Raw genomic sequence first — 15,826 nt, forward strand, 5'->3', positions numbered from 1 at the left:
GTAGCATGAATAATAAACCTTTATCATGAATAAGGAAATATTAAATAACAACTTTATTATTGCCTCTAGGGCATATTTCCTTCAAATATGATGTCCAACATCTCCAAGAAACCAACACCCTGGACGCCGCATGCAAATAAAATGACCTTCAAGAAGGAGAATGACGTCGTGGCGTCGTCGTCGTCCGAACCGCAGAATCGGACCTAGAGTTTCCCCCGGTGCTCGAAGAGGGGCACAGATAGAGGCCATGCGGCGTTTACAAGGAGGGAATGACACTCGCAAGCATCACTCATATCAGTGATGTCTACTACACAACTTATTCCTGTAGACTCATGTTGGGCCTCCAAGCGCATAGTTTTTTAGGACAATAACAATTTTCCCTCAAGCGGACGACCTAAAGTTTATCAATCCGTGGGAGGTGTAGGATGAAGATGGTCTCTCTCAAACAACCCTGCAACCAAATACAAGAAATCTCTTGTGTCCCCAAGACACCCAATACAATGGCAAATTGTATAGGTGAACTAGTTCGGCGAAGAGATGGTGATACAAGTGTAGTATAGATAGTAGATATAGGTTTTTTGTAAACTGAAAATATAAAAACAGCAAGGTAGCAAGTGATAAAACGGAGCACAAACGTTATTGCAATGCTTAGAAACAAGGCCTAGGGTTCATACTTTCACTAGTGCAACAGTGCTAACATAATTGAATCATATAACAATCCCTCAACGTGCGGCAAAGAATCACTCCAAAGTTCTTATTAAGCGGAGAACATAAGAAGATATTATTTGTAGGGTACGAAACCACCTCAAAGTTATCTTTTCCAATCAATCTATTGAGCCATCCCTATAAGTGTCACAAACAGCCCTAGAGTTCACACTAAAATAACACCATATGATACGCATCAACCAACTCTAATGTCACCTAGATACTCCAATGTCACCACAAGTATCTATGAGTTGATTATTCGATATGCATCAAACAACTTTAGATTCTTAATATTCAATCCAACACAAAGAACTTCAAAGAGTGCCCCAAGATTTCTACTGGAGAAAGTAAGACGAAAATGTGCATCAACCCCCATGCATAGATTACCCCATTGTCACCTCGGGAATCCACGAGTTGAGTGCCAAAACATACATCAAGTGAATCAATATAATACCCCATTGTCACCACGGGTATTCATATGCAAGACATACATCAAGTGTTCTCAAATCTAACAAGTATTCAATCCGATAATAGTGAAACCTCAAAGGTAAAAACTCAATTCATCACAACAAGATAGAGAGGGAAAACACCATATGATCCAACTATATTAACAAAGCTCGCGGTACATCAAGATCGTGCCAAATCAAGAACACGAGAGAGAGAGAGAGAGAGAGAGAGAGAGAGGGGGAGGGGGAGAGAGAGAGAGATCAAATACATAGCTACTAGTACATACCCTCAGCCCTGAGGGTGAACTACTCCCTCCTCGTCATGGTGGCCGCCGGGATGATGAAGATGGCCTCCAGTGATGATTTCCCCTTCCGGCAGGGTGCCAGAACAGGGTTCCAGATGGTATTTCGAAGGTACGGAGGCTTGCGGCGACGGAGTCGAAGTTCTAGGTTAACTTTCGGGGGTTTCTGAATATATAGGAATTTATGGCGTCGCTCTCACGCAAAGAGGTGCCACAGGGGGCCCATGAGGCACCAGGGCGCGCCTAGGTGGCTTGTGGGGCCCCTGTGGGTCTCTTGGTGCTCCCCCAAAGCTTCCTGGTTCTCTTTTGTTCCAAAAAAATCATCAAAAAGTTTTAGCCCATTTCGAGAACTTTTATTCTGCACAAAAAACAACACCAAGGTAGTTCTGCGGAAAACAACGTCAAATCATACCAAAACCATATAAAATTGTTGTAAACATGGCATGAATACTTCATAAATTATAGATACATTGGAGACGTATCAACCAGCATCGGCAAGCCAAGCAGGGATTTCTCCCTAGCCCGAGTCTAAGCAATCCCATATCGCCGGATCATGATATCAAGATGTGGAAACCAAACGTTTGTCAAAATCGTCACCACAAGAGGGGGAGCTACGCCCGTCGCGGGACACACGAGCCCTAGACACGCGTAGGGATGACCATATGAGGCATGAAGGTGACCAGGCTTGAGGAGGCGGAGAGGCGTAGGAGGCCAACGCGCGAGAGAAGCGATGACGACCGGCAATGCGGACCAGCCCAAAACTGAATAGGACGCAGATCTGGGCTGCCGAAACCGGGGGGCATCAGGACACTGACAAGCTGAAGAGGCTGAAGAAGACGCAACCTCAGGAGCATCTGGGCCGGAGCCGCAATGGCAGAGGACACCAGAGAAAGAAGCTCAAGGGCTGCTGTGGCGAGAGCCGCAGCGGCAAGAGACCCGTCGTGGGCCACAAATGCCTGCCTTGCCCCCAGGAGCATCCACCACTGGGAGCAACCACCACTGGGGAGCACCACCGGGAACCTACCAATGCCGCAACGTCGTAGCCATGGCAACGACTCCGAGGGGAAGAATGCTGCTGCAACGCGGCCAAAGGGGGGGCGAGCCTTTCGAGGAGTCCCCGTCACCAACTCGGCCAAATCTGACGCGATAGTAGGTAGGAGCAAGGGACCTCGCCGACACCGAGCATAAGCAACAGTCGGCCGGCGGGGAGACGTGCAAGGACGGGAGGAGCGGGACGACCGTATTCGCGCTGGCGCAGGGCGCGGCAGCCGGTTGCGGCCGAAACGCGGGGAGGGAGAGGCCTGGCAGGTGGCAAACAACCACTGAACCAAAGGAAAGGCCACGTCGCCCCCTTCCCAGGCACCTGCGCGCGCTTCGCCGACTGGACCTCTGTCGGTGATGTGACGGGAGAGAGGTGGTGGCGGGAAAACGTGCGGTAGCTAGGGTTGCCCTCCGAGTCCTAGAGGGGTGACGCGGAGGGGAAGTTCACTGACCATTCCTGTCAAACATAACCCAAGGTACTTTGCAAAAAAGAAAACATAACCCAAGGTAGGATCAAAAGGAGAACAATCGTACTCTCACAACTTTACGCAAGGATGAGTTAGGTTTCTTGGGGTTGTAGTGTTTTTTTTTCTAACCCAACTTCTTCTAAACTATGGTTATTCTACGGACATGGGAACTGTTAAATAGCTCTAGGCGTAGTATTCCTTTATGCAAGTTTCACATTGTACACTTCTTTCAGTCCGCTAGAAACGATAACTGTCGCTTAATTCTCGTTGAGCATGGGGCCAGCGAATCAGACGGGACTACTACTAGCACAACATGGAAATCATATTTTTCTGACTGGAAAAGATAGGGAGATACTGTATTATATATATATATATACCTTATCCAAAGTCTTGTTGAGGAAACGTACCAGGAGCGGAAAAGCAAACCAGCCGGAAAAGCAACGAGCTCAAAGCCAGTAGCACGCCGCTGCACGTCACGTCACGGCAGATACTTGTCCTCCACTTGTTTGGTCGCGTGTAGAATTACCAGAGCCCACCACAGGTGCACTGCTAGTGCTATGCTTTGAAATGTCTACCTCGACCTATCGTCGTTTGTGCGTGTTTTTCTTTTGCTAGAATCGTCGTCCTCGTCGTCGTTTGTGGTTACTTGTGCTTTCAAGTTCAAAGTTTGGTAGTTATAGCACCACATTTTTTTTTTAACTATGGAGCGGCGGCGCAAGCCAAAATTTACCTGCCTCGCTGCCCCTACCCACTTATTTCTGCCCAAAGAATTCAACAATTCAAGTAAACATGTTTGTGCCATTCAGCCAGTAGCCTATTCCACCTTCAAAAAGAGCAAATGGAGGACTTTATGAAAAAAAATATTTCTACATCACATAAATATCAATTTTTTTGTACATGAACAAATACACATATAACACATTCAGGGAATGTAACAATATACTTTCATACGTGGTGTATACAGGAAAAACAAATATGTACATGAAAAGGGCCAATTTTTTGTTGTTGTTGGGCCGGAATTTTGTTTTTTTTTTTGTCCAGCTTGCAAATCATAATATTTTTGAATGAAATTTTAGAGATACGTCACGAATATGTATAAGTTTTCACAGAATATTTTTTGATTTTGTTTTAAACTTGGAAATGTCATTTTTGAATTAGTTGAAAAAATTCCTCCAATGTACCCGTCGACCAACACTTCGCACTCATTCCACCTTCCATTATCTAACTTTCTTCTCACTCTTTCCTCCCAGAAAGCCCACTATCTAGAAAGTCCCCCGCAAAAAAAATCTAGGAAGTCGGCCAATACCCCAAAGAGACTATCTGGCTTGAGCCCTAATCGACTGGGAGATCCAGAGCTAGCCGGCTAGGTTAGGCCATTTTTTGTTCGTCAGCTGGAGGCCAAGAGCGGCTGGCGATTGGCGATGTTGATGCTGCCGTTCGACACCGTTTGCGACGAGGCATGTGAGATGATGTCTTTTGCATAAATACTATGTCATGGATGATAGAGTATTTGCTATTTGTCCTCTACGGGAGTCCCCACATACATGGCGTATAAGATTACTCAAAAGTCAATACTTTCGAAGTTTGACAAAATATATAAAACTAAATATCAACAACTATATTTAAAATCCAAGATTTTTCAAAAATGTCTGCGTTAAATAATGAGCAGCCCCTTTCCGTTTTTTGGGAACATTGTCAAACCTTCCCAGTCTGGGTTTTCCTTTTTATTTTCTTTCTTTCTTTATTTCCATATTTTTATTTTCCTTTTTCAAACTACGAACATCTTCTCAAATTTTGGAACATAATTTGAAATCATGAACATTTATTGAATTTGCGAACATTAATATTAAATAGTAGACTTTTTAAATCGGCGAACATTTTTCCAAAATTTGGGAATAAATTTTGAAATTAATGAATATTTACTTTATTTGACAAAAATTATTATGAAAATTATTTTTCAATTCGTGAACATTTTCTAATTCCCGAACATTTTTTAAATTTTTATAAGATTTCTTTTTGAATTCGTGAAATTTATCCAAATTCATGTTTTTTACCCTGAATTATTTTCAAAATTCTGAACATTCTTTTAATATCCCAACATTTTATGGCATCTTTAATATTGTTTCAAAATTGACAGTTTTATGATTTTTTAAAATTCAAAATTATTTTAAAGAATAAAAAATAAAAACAGGAACTAAAAAGAAAAACCCAAAAAAAGACAAAAAAATAGGGCGACATCGCGCACCGCCCATGGGCTCGTTCGCCAGCGCGCAGCGCGCTATATAGTGGGGTCTACTGTAGCGCCTACTGGGCCAGCCTCATGAACGCGCAGCACAGTGCACTGAATTATAGCACGAAAAAACAACGCGAAAAAGTGCCAATATGGAGATTCGAACTTGTGCCGTCATTTACTATATCACTCAGATTTTTGAGTTTTTTTTGAAAAGGTTTATTTTTTATTAAGAAAAGTTCGTTAAATTTTGGAAAAGTTCATCAATTTGGAAAAGTTCGCATTTTTCTAAAAACAAATTCATCAATGTTTGAAAAAGATCATAGAATTTAAAACAAAAGTTCATTGAATTTGGAAAGAAGTTCACCGATTTTGAAAATTGTTCATCAAATTTGGAAAAAGGTTCACCGGTTTTGAAAAAATTTCATCTGATTTGAAAAAAGTTCACCCATTATGAAAAAAAAATCATCAATTTTGAAAAAAGTTAAAGGAAGAAGGAAACAGAAAAAAAAGAAAAACCGGTCAAAAAAACCATAATGGAAAAAAGAAAGAAAACAGCTGGGAAAGTATAACAGAAGAAACGGAGATATCTTATCAGTTATCACAATGTGTTTTTTTTTGAACATTGTTATCACAATGTGTTGTTAGTCCCATTGGTTAGTGCGAGTTACACATTAGGTATAGGGCTCGGGTTAGATTCTCTCCTGTGCACATTTTTTGTCTATTAAAACCTGAAAAAAAAATTGAAATGCCGGCCCAGCGCGCGTAAGGGGGGTATGCGCCGGTTTGCCCAATAGCCCGTAAGCGGCACCGGAAGGGCTAAATAAGATACGCCGTCCCTGAGGAGCTCAGAGAGTGTGAAATAGAACCTATAACGCACAAGGCTAGTGTGTGTGTCTATATACACACACACACACACACACACTATGTTTAAGATATTTCAAAGCAAGCTATACGAAAAAATTGCATGTGACTTCATAGTTTTTTTTATATTTTGTAAATACCTTCATATTTGTACATATAGAATAACATACTAAAAAAACAGTATATACTTCTAAAAAAGTAGGATATATTAATATATACTAACCAAATATTCTTTATATTCTGATACTACACATACATACTCTCGATTTTGGTAGATACTACATACAACATACAAAATTCATGTGAAGGTAACTACCACTTGTGGTACATACTATATAAACTATATGTAGGAAAGAATATTAGTCCATGTTACAAAAATATTCATGGATAATAAAATTCATATATTATAGAGTTGTTCACAGATTCAGAAAAATATCATAATTACGAAATAAATGTTCATTTTTTAAAACAGTTTATAACTTTATTAAATAATATCATACATGAATGGATTTATTTTCGTCGCTCTAAAAAATACTTCACAAAATCATAAAATGGAAAACAAATATATAAATATCAAAAGGAAAACGGATATAAAAAGAAGACCAAACTGAAATCCAGAGAGAGAAAAAAAGGAAAAAAAAAGTCAGTAGTACAATGCAGTGGTTATAGTAGCCAAAGTGTTCGTTCTGCTCCCTGGTGCATATGCACTTGGGATGAATTGTAAATATTAAGAATTATTAAAAATTAAAAATTTTGTTTTTTCTTGTGACTAAGAATTCCCGACGTGTTGTTGTTTTCGCATGTATATTGGAACCGATGGGATTGGTCGGTGACTCTGGGCCGTGAATCGTCCAACTTCTATGTTATGTCATGTTGGAGCATCTATCTACAACCACAGATAGTTAATTCGAGGGCCAGTACTAGGCGCCGCTCCGCCGGCCGAAATTTCGGCCAGTCCGACGTCAGCCGTCCGATTGACCGAACCAGGGCCGTCTGATCCCGTGGAGATGCCTTTCCGTACCCGTTCGGTCATCACGCATATACGAACAAAAAAATCCCCTCCTGCGCCAACCGACGCGCTACTTGCACCCCGTTGACGCGCCCGTGCGCTCCGGCAAGGCGCCGTGGCGCCCCTGCGTCGATGCTCCTTGCAGGATCCCACGCCCGTCGAAAAACTCGTCGCCACCCTCGATGGTCGCTGTTGCTCATCTCTCCAGTTCTTCTTTGTATGGGCATGAAAATAACAATGAACACCGGTAGTAGCAAAAATTGATAACGGCTGCAGCAAAGAATACATAGTCCCGCGTCTCGGCAACCTCATGATTCATCAAAAGACGGATGTAACAATCGACAGCGCTGGTAGTAGCAAAAATCCAATACGGTTGTAGCAAAGGTGATACAAATGGTTCCAGCGAAAAAACATGGCAGCAAAAATTTGGTTAGTTCGAGCAAATATCAAAGACGGTGGTAGCAAATTGATACACTGGTTCCAGCAAATACAAAACGTGGTAGCAAAAAATTTGGTTGGTTTCAAACAAAAACGGAAGATGCTGGTAGCAAAAATTCGAGCTGGTTCCAGCAAAATCAAATCATGGTTCCAACAAAAAAAATGTCGCCGGATCTCCCCGCACTTGTCGCCGTGGTTCAGCATCGCCGCACAGCCACCGCCGCGCTGGTTCTAGCGCCTTCACCGGCTGGTTGCAGCAAAAACGGCAGCTAGTTCCAGCATCGCCGTCTCCCCGGGGTGCACCCCGTCACCGCGGTTGCAGCACACAGAGCATCCCCGGGTCGCCGTCGCCCGCGGTGCGTCTTCACGCACACCCGGCCTCCACGAATTGCAGTGCATGGTCACCGCCGTGGTAGCACCCCAGTCTCACGGTTGCAGCACGTGGTGCACCTCCGTCTCGCATCATGGTGGTCATGCCATGGCTTGTGGCAGGATTGAGTGAGCGGGTGGCCATGGCTGAAGAGAAGAAACCGAGGATGGGGATGAGCTCGGCAGGTTGGAGAAGAGATAAGGCAATGTGTGGATAAGAAACGTCTGGATACCGATTGGGGGTAAAAATCCCGGATAAAAAGGTGGGTGGGCTCTATGCGCACATGGCATGCATGAGAAGCCAGCTGAGCAACAGCGCGAGGCGACCGGCGCAAAGTTCAGCCAGCCGACCGGATATAAGCGTTTCCCTAGTCTGAGTCAACACGCCTGTGAAGGCCCCCACAAACAGTGACCAGACGGATATCAAATCTTGCATTGTAATCATGGTCCCTATTTTAAAAACATCAAATTTGTGCAAACACATGCACATCCATCATTTTGGCCAAACATAGTTTTGTGTACACGAATACAAATTATTCATACTTAACAATACAAAATCCAAACATAGTTCAAATATAAATATTGTTCATACTGCATAACTGATAAATTAAAAGCAAAATTTACTGTTTTTCAGTGGACCCATATGTGCTCCACAAAATCATCTAGAAGTTGCATATGCACTTGTTGATCTCATAGTTGTCGATGCATCTCCAGAAAGTTGGCAATACTCTCTGCCTCTTGTTCCGGGAGGCGGACCTGAACACCAGGCTTCTCGAAATCATGCGTGTGTGCTGCCCCTTCACCCTCATTCTCGGAAACCTTCACCCTCATTCTCGGAAACCATGCTGTGCAAGATTACACAACATGTCATGAGCTACCAAAGTGTCTCTGCTGCTCACATCATCGCAACTCCAGGAACAATAGCCCAATGAGCACTCCAAATGCCCTCTCAACATCCTTTCTAGGTGCCTCTTGCATTGTTGCAAAGCGGGTATTTTTGTTGCCTTGAGGATCAGATATGGTCTTCACAAACACCGCCCACTGTGGATATATACCGTCGACAAGGTAGTACCCAATGTTGTAGTTGTGCTCATTGATGGTATAGTTGCACGGTGGAGCTTCCTCATCACAGAGTCTCTTGAACAAAGGAGATCGTTGGAGCACATTCATGTCATTGCACGAACCTGGCATACCAAACCACAAGTCATGCGATGCTACTGCTTCAAGTATGATGGTGGCTTCTTTGACGTGACCTTGGTATTGCTCACGCAAACTTTTTAGGCAGTTTTTCCATTGGCAGTGCATGCAATCAACTGAACCTAGCATACCTGGGAATCCTCTTGCTGCTCCAATTGCCAACAATTTTTCTGTGTCCTCCACATTTGGCTCTCTCAGGTACTCTGGTCCGAACACCTTCACCACAGTGTGTGCAAATTGCAACATGGTGTTTAGGACCATGGTCTCTCCCATCCGAATTTATGCACCAGTTGCATCAGGTGCTTTACCATAAGCAAGCATCCTCAGAGCAGCCGTACATTTCTACAAAGGAGAGAACGAAAATTTTCTGCAACAATCATTTCTCAGCTTGAAGTTGTCATCAGCCTTCTCCACGCCATCCACTATCCGCAAGAATAAGTTTCTGCTCATCCGGTAGCGACGACGGAAAAAAGTTTCATGGAATGTTGGGACCGTTGTGAAGTAGTCTGTTGCATAGAAGGCGTGCACCGGAAATCCTATCACGAGGAATAACTCTTCGGCCCTTGATGGAACCCCTGAAGTTGAGGATGTGCTCCTCTTCCTTCTCCAATTCCTTTTGGATGCTCATCATCATCATCATCATCATCATTTCAGCATCATCATCGTCCGAATATGACGAAACGTTGAACTCGTTGAATATGGAATCGTCAAGCTCATCATTTCCATAGCCATGATTCCACGACGAATCTATTGGTGACCTACAAGTAATGGCCAAAAGAATAAAAAACTGGCTAGGACATTTCATCGAACACATAGAGTGCGAGGTGAAAATACGGAGGAGTTTGACGTACCAGGGCAGCGTCCGGTGGCGGCCTGGTCAGCAGCGGTCTGGGTTGGAGAGTCACGTGACGAAGCCCTGGGTTGGGATGACAGCGGAGCATCGATAGCGGCGGAAGTCTGGTGGCGGCTGTGCGGAGGAGGGCCAACAGAGAAGAGGAGATAGCTACTCGGGCAAGGAGGAGGGAGGCGGATATGAGCGAACTGGCGTGGGCCCTAGCGACCAGTCCGTCATGGCGGGCGTGCCCGGGCACGTCCGGGCTTCGCATATCCGTCCCAAAATTGCGCCAGATATGTGGAGTGCCGGTCAATCCGGGCGTTTGGCCGGAAATGAAACGCCTTGTTTGGTGACGTTTTTTTCCGTCCGGGCACTGACTAGGGAGCCCGCGAGGGCATTTGGGACGGGTATGAATGGTCCGGTTGTACGAAAGTACGTTTCTATACCCAGGAGCAAATGCTTCTGTAAATGTTTTTGAATCAAAGAATTCTGAATTTTTTTGGGACATACTTCCGTAAATATTTGTCGTGCATGCAAAATTTCATCACGAAATCACATTGGTGCAAGTCGTGCCAAAAAAAAAATCAAAGCTCCAAAATGCTTTGTAAGCAACATTTTCATAGCATCGTTTTTTTTACCACGCCTTCCACCAATGTGATTTCGCGATGAAATTTTTGCATGTACAACTAACATTTGTGAAAGTATGCCACAATTTTTTAAGAAGTTTTAGATTTTTTATATATTACTGTTCACACCAGGAGCATTTGCTCCTGGGTGTAGAAACTTCACGTCCCCGGTTGTAGATACTCATACCATCCTCACACAATGAGTACAGTAGTTTCTAAAAAAAATAATGAGTACAGTACATAATAGGAAGATAAAAGTACAAGCGACGTAGGCATGATGAGTCGCTTTGCCAGGCACCGGTCGGTGTCGCCATGCCGGTGTGCTCCTGGGAATGTGGAGAATGCACTGTACGTTCTCTACATAAATACTCCAAGCCACAAGTAGTACACTGGAAAGATAAAACTTACAAGCGACGTAGTGCATGATTAGCGTCTAATCGCCAAGACCGGCAGCTGGTGAGCGACAGAAGCCACGAGCACAGCATACGGCAGTCGATCGAGCTCGTGCAGGTATTGTCCTGGCTCTGGCGTGTTGCAGGCGGCGAACCGGGCCACCGCAGCGTCCTGCGAGACGGACGCCCCGGAAAGGCAAATTTGACAATTTTGATCTATAATTGAAATCAAATCACAGAATGAATTTGTTGCGAAACTATTTTACTCTCCTGACCCTTTTGTGTAGCGCCCGCCACGCCGGCGCCACACCCTACTGTGCAACGCCTCATAGATAGGCGCTACACGGCCAGCGTCGCACCCATATGTGCCCAAGTCAGCGTGCAGCGCCTGAGAGCTAGGCGCCACACTACATAGTGCAGCGCCTAGCTCCTGGGCGTTGCACTAGTGCAGCGCCTGAGAGTTAGGCGCCAAGGGTCAGCCGCATGAAATAGTTTCACGGACAGTTCATTCTGTGATTTGATTTCGATTATAGGTCAAATTTGTTAAATTTGCCCCCCGGAAACGAGACGCACGGGTGGACTCGGACAAATCAACCAACACGGCCATTGTCACGGCATTTCCTCCTCTTTGGAGCTTCTGCAGCCCGCGACGAGAGGCTAGCTGACTGGGCTACATGAGTGAGACCGAAGCGCTGTCTTTTCTTCCTCTCCCGGCGAACCTATCCGCACATGACTTTGCGCGCCCGGCGAATAGATTGATGGAACTTCCTTGCACTCTGCGTCCACTCACCATATGGTTACTGGTCAGGGATCAGAGCTTTCGCGATCAACAGCGAGGTAAATTAAATTGATCAACTGGGCCACATGCACCCGGCAGTCCTGCAACACACGTTGCCGAGACTTCTTCCCGTTCCCAACTTGCCGGGGCAGCAGGTTGGCAGTTATGTCCCGGAAAGGGCGATCCCCAGCTGAGGCCTACAACATTTGGTTGATCTTTTCTTCGAAGCACACCAGTGGTTGATCATGGGCTTGATGGTTTATGTTCGAGATCGACAGAACAAATGATCGAATTATCTCTTCGCATTAGATGAAGTGTTATATATAGCACTGGAGCAGGCGTTTACAAAACGGGTGTCGGTTCAGACAGAACCGACGCAACGGTTGGAGAAGTAACCGCAATGGTTAATACAAGCAGGGATTAATCCCTTAATTGCTATGTTAATTAATCTTAACACTGCCCTTAATCCATGCTTGTCCAGGTAGCATCATCATCTTGAAAGAGACTCCTCCAAAAACCCTGTGGGAAAAATATGAGGAGTATAGGGTTTGATATGTTGCCAAAACTCCTTCAAACCCAGCGGGAAAAATAGAGCGAAAAATAATGCAACATATAATAATTATTGTCTCTTTCAACTCAATATGAGAAAACTCATAGAACTAAAAGGACAATAAATATGTCGTATATACTTTCCTAAAAACCCCGGTGGGGAAAACTGAAAGTATGACATATGATCTCATGTTGATATTACCTCATTAAAAACCTTTATGAGAACCTGTAAAGTAAACTCATGAAGGGAAAAAGAGTATAATATGATGCATTGAACAGGAACAATTCAGGAAGATACTCCCCCCGATTCTTGTAAAATTCGAAGTCGTCACCTACCAATTCCATGAACACATTTCTAGAACATAGAAGTTAGTAGAAGCCCGACGAACAAATCAGTCGCATGATTTGACTTGCAAGATATGCAATATAGTGATATTGCTTATTATGTAACCTGTTTGCATCTGGGCAACACAAGAAACATTATCGTTGAGATAATGGTTGGTGGATGTAGCCATGAGGTCTGTTTCGAAGACTTCTCATGAGAGGGCTACTACACCTAGGAGGAACACTAAGCTTGTCTACGATCTGATATAGACATATAGTAGAGATCTGATCGATGTATCCAATGATATCGGTGTTCACATTTCTGTGAAACTGAAAAATCAGGACAAGATGTTTGATGCCTATGCAGATTATCGATGACTACATATTATCGATGGACAAGAAAATTGATCTCAACCGCAATGAGATTATTTTGCCAAAAAAGAAATTTTCTCAATCGCAAATGTCGTGCGAGAAAACTTAATCTCAATCGCAAAACAACGTCGTTGTACTAAATATGACATGTTATAGGAATTGCTAAAAAGCAAACACATTGAACATGCCACATATAATAACCACATATTTTTTGGAATGTTAAACTCAACAGAAAATGGGCTAAATGACGATCGGTATATGGCCTAAACATTACCAGTGCTAATAAATAGCAAGTAGTTAGACCAAGCTGCAATATCCCGAAACATCCCGAAAGTAGCCACAAAATGATGACAGACACAAGCTTTGGGCTACTCCGTAAATAGGTAAGGCACAAGGGCTAAATTGCAAAACTAGCGAAGAGATAAGGTTCGGTTCTGTCTCTTTCCTCCCCAGCGCTTAACACCAGGAGAAATCCTGTAACTGCCTCGTCGCCGTTTTGGCTCGACGGCTAGGGCCACGACTATGAGCCGCCGTCGTCTCCACCGCGGGGAGCCACGCTAGAGGGAGCAGCCGCCACCGTGGCCGGAGGGCCAGCCTCGGGCGCCACCTGCACGGATGGAAGCCGAGGGCTGTGGCGTCGCCTCTGGACCACGCTACCGCGCGCCTGAGGGCATCGCCATGCCTAGCACCGTCCGTTGGCCGCTGCGGCCGCCTCCAGGTGTAGCTGTTGGGGCACGTAGTAATTTTAAAAAAATTCCTACGCACACGCAAGATCATGGTGATGCATAGCAACGAGAGGGGAGAGTGTTGTCCACGTACCCTCGTAGACCGAAAGCGGAAGCGTTAGCACAACGCGGTTGATGTAGTCGTACGTCTTCACGATCCGACCGATCAAGTACCGAACGCACGGCACCTTCGAGTTCAGCACACGTTCAGCCTGATGACGTCCCTTGAACTCCGATCCAGCCGAGTGTTGAGGGAGAGTTTCGTCAGCACAACGGCGTGGTGACGATGATGATGTTCTACCGACGCAGGGCTTCGCCTAAGCACCGCTACAGTATTATCGAGGTGGACTATGGTGGGGGGGGGCACCACACACGGCTAAAAGACCAAACGATCAATTGTTGTGTCTCTAGGGTGCCCCTTGCCCCCGTAATAAAGGAACAAGAGGGAGAGGTGCGGCCGGCCAGGAGGGGCGCGCCAGGGGGAGTCCTACTCCCACCGGGAGTAGGACTCCCTCCCTTTTCCTTGTTGGACTAGGAGTGGAGGGGGAAAGAGGAGGGAGAGAGGAAGGAAAGGGGGGGGGGCGCTGCCCCCCTCTCCTTGTCCTATTTAGACTAAGGGGGAGGGGCGCGCGGCCCTGCCCTGGCCGCCTCTCCTCTCTTCCACTGAGGCCCACTATGGCCCATTAAGCCCCCGAGGGGGTTTCGGTAACCTCCCGGTACTCCGGTAAAATTCCGATTTCACCCGGAACACTTCCGATGTCCAAACATACGCTTCCAATATATCAATCTTCATGTCTCGGCCACTTCGAGACTCCTCGTCATGTCCGTGATCACATCCGGGACTCCGAACAACCTTCGGTACATCAAAACATATAAACTCATAATATAACTGTCATCGAAACTTTAAGCGTGCGGACCCTACGGGTTCGAGAACTATGTAGACATGACCGAGACACATGTCCGGTCAATAACCAATAGCGGAACCTGGATGCTCATATTGGCTCCCACATATTCTACGAAGATCTTTATCGGTCAGACCGCATAACAACATACGTTGTTCCCTTTGTCATCGGTATGTTACTTGCCCGAGATTCGATTGTCGGTATCTCAATACCTAGTTCAATCTTGTTACCGGCAAGTCTCTTTACTCGTTCCGTAATACATCATCCCGCAACAAACTCATTAGTTGCAATGCTTGCAAGGCCCAGAGATACCTCTCCGACAATCGGAGTGACAAATCCTAATCTCAAAATACGCCAACCCAACAAGTACCTTCAGAGACACCTGTAGAGCACCTTTATAATCACCCAGTTACGTTGTGACGTTTGGTAGCACACAAAGTGTTCCTCCGGTAAACGGGAGTTGCATAATCTCATAGTCATAGGAACATGTATAAGTCATGAAGAAAGCAATAGCAACATACTAAACGATCGAGTGCTAAGCTAACGGAATGGGTCAAGTCAATCACATCATTCTCCTAATGATGTGATCCCGTTAATCAAATGACAACTCATGTCTATGGCTAGGAAACATAACCATCTTTGATCAACGAGCTAGTCAAGTAGAGGCATAGTAGTGACACTCTGTTTGTCTATGTATTCACACATGTATTATGTTTCTAGTTAATACAATTCTAGCATGAATAATAAACATTTATCATGATATAAGGAAATAAATAATAACTTTATTATTGCCTCTAGGGCATATTTCCTTCAGTCTCCCACTTGCACTAGAGTCAATAATCTAGATTACACAGTAATGATTCTAACACCCATGGAGCCTTGGTGCTGATCATGTTTTGCTCGTGGAAGAGGCTTAGTCAACGGGTCTACAACATTCAGATCCATATGTATCTTGCAAATTTCTATGTCTCCCACCTGGACTAAATCCCGGATGGAATTGAAGCGTCTCTTGATGTGCTTGGTTCTCTTGTGAAATCTGGATTCCTTCGCCAAGGCAATTGCACTAGTATTGTCACAAAAGATTTTCATTGGACCCGATGCACTAGGTATGACACCTAGATCGGATATGAACTCCTTCATCCAGACTCCTTCATTCGCTGCTTCCGAAGCAGCTATGTATTCCGCTTCACACGTAGATCCCGCCACGACGCTTTGTTGAGAACTGCACCAACTGACAGCTCCACCGTTCAATGTA

The sequence above is a fragment of the Aegilops tauschii genome, chromosome 4 (assembly GCF_002575655.3).
Source record: "Aegilops tauschii subsp. strangulata cultivar AL8/78 chromosome 4, Aet v6.0, whole genome shotgun sequence".
Taxonomy (NCBI): Eukaryota; Viridiplantae; Streptophyta; class Magnoliopsida; order Poales; family Poaceae; genus Aegilops; species Aegilops tauschii.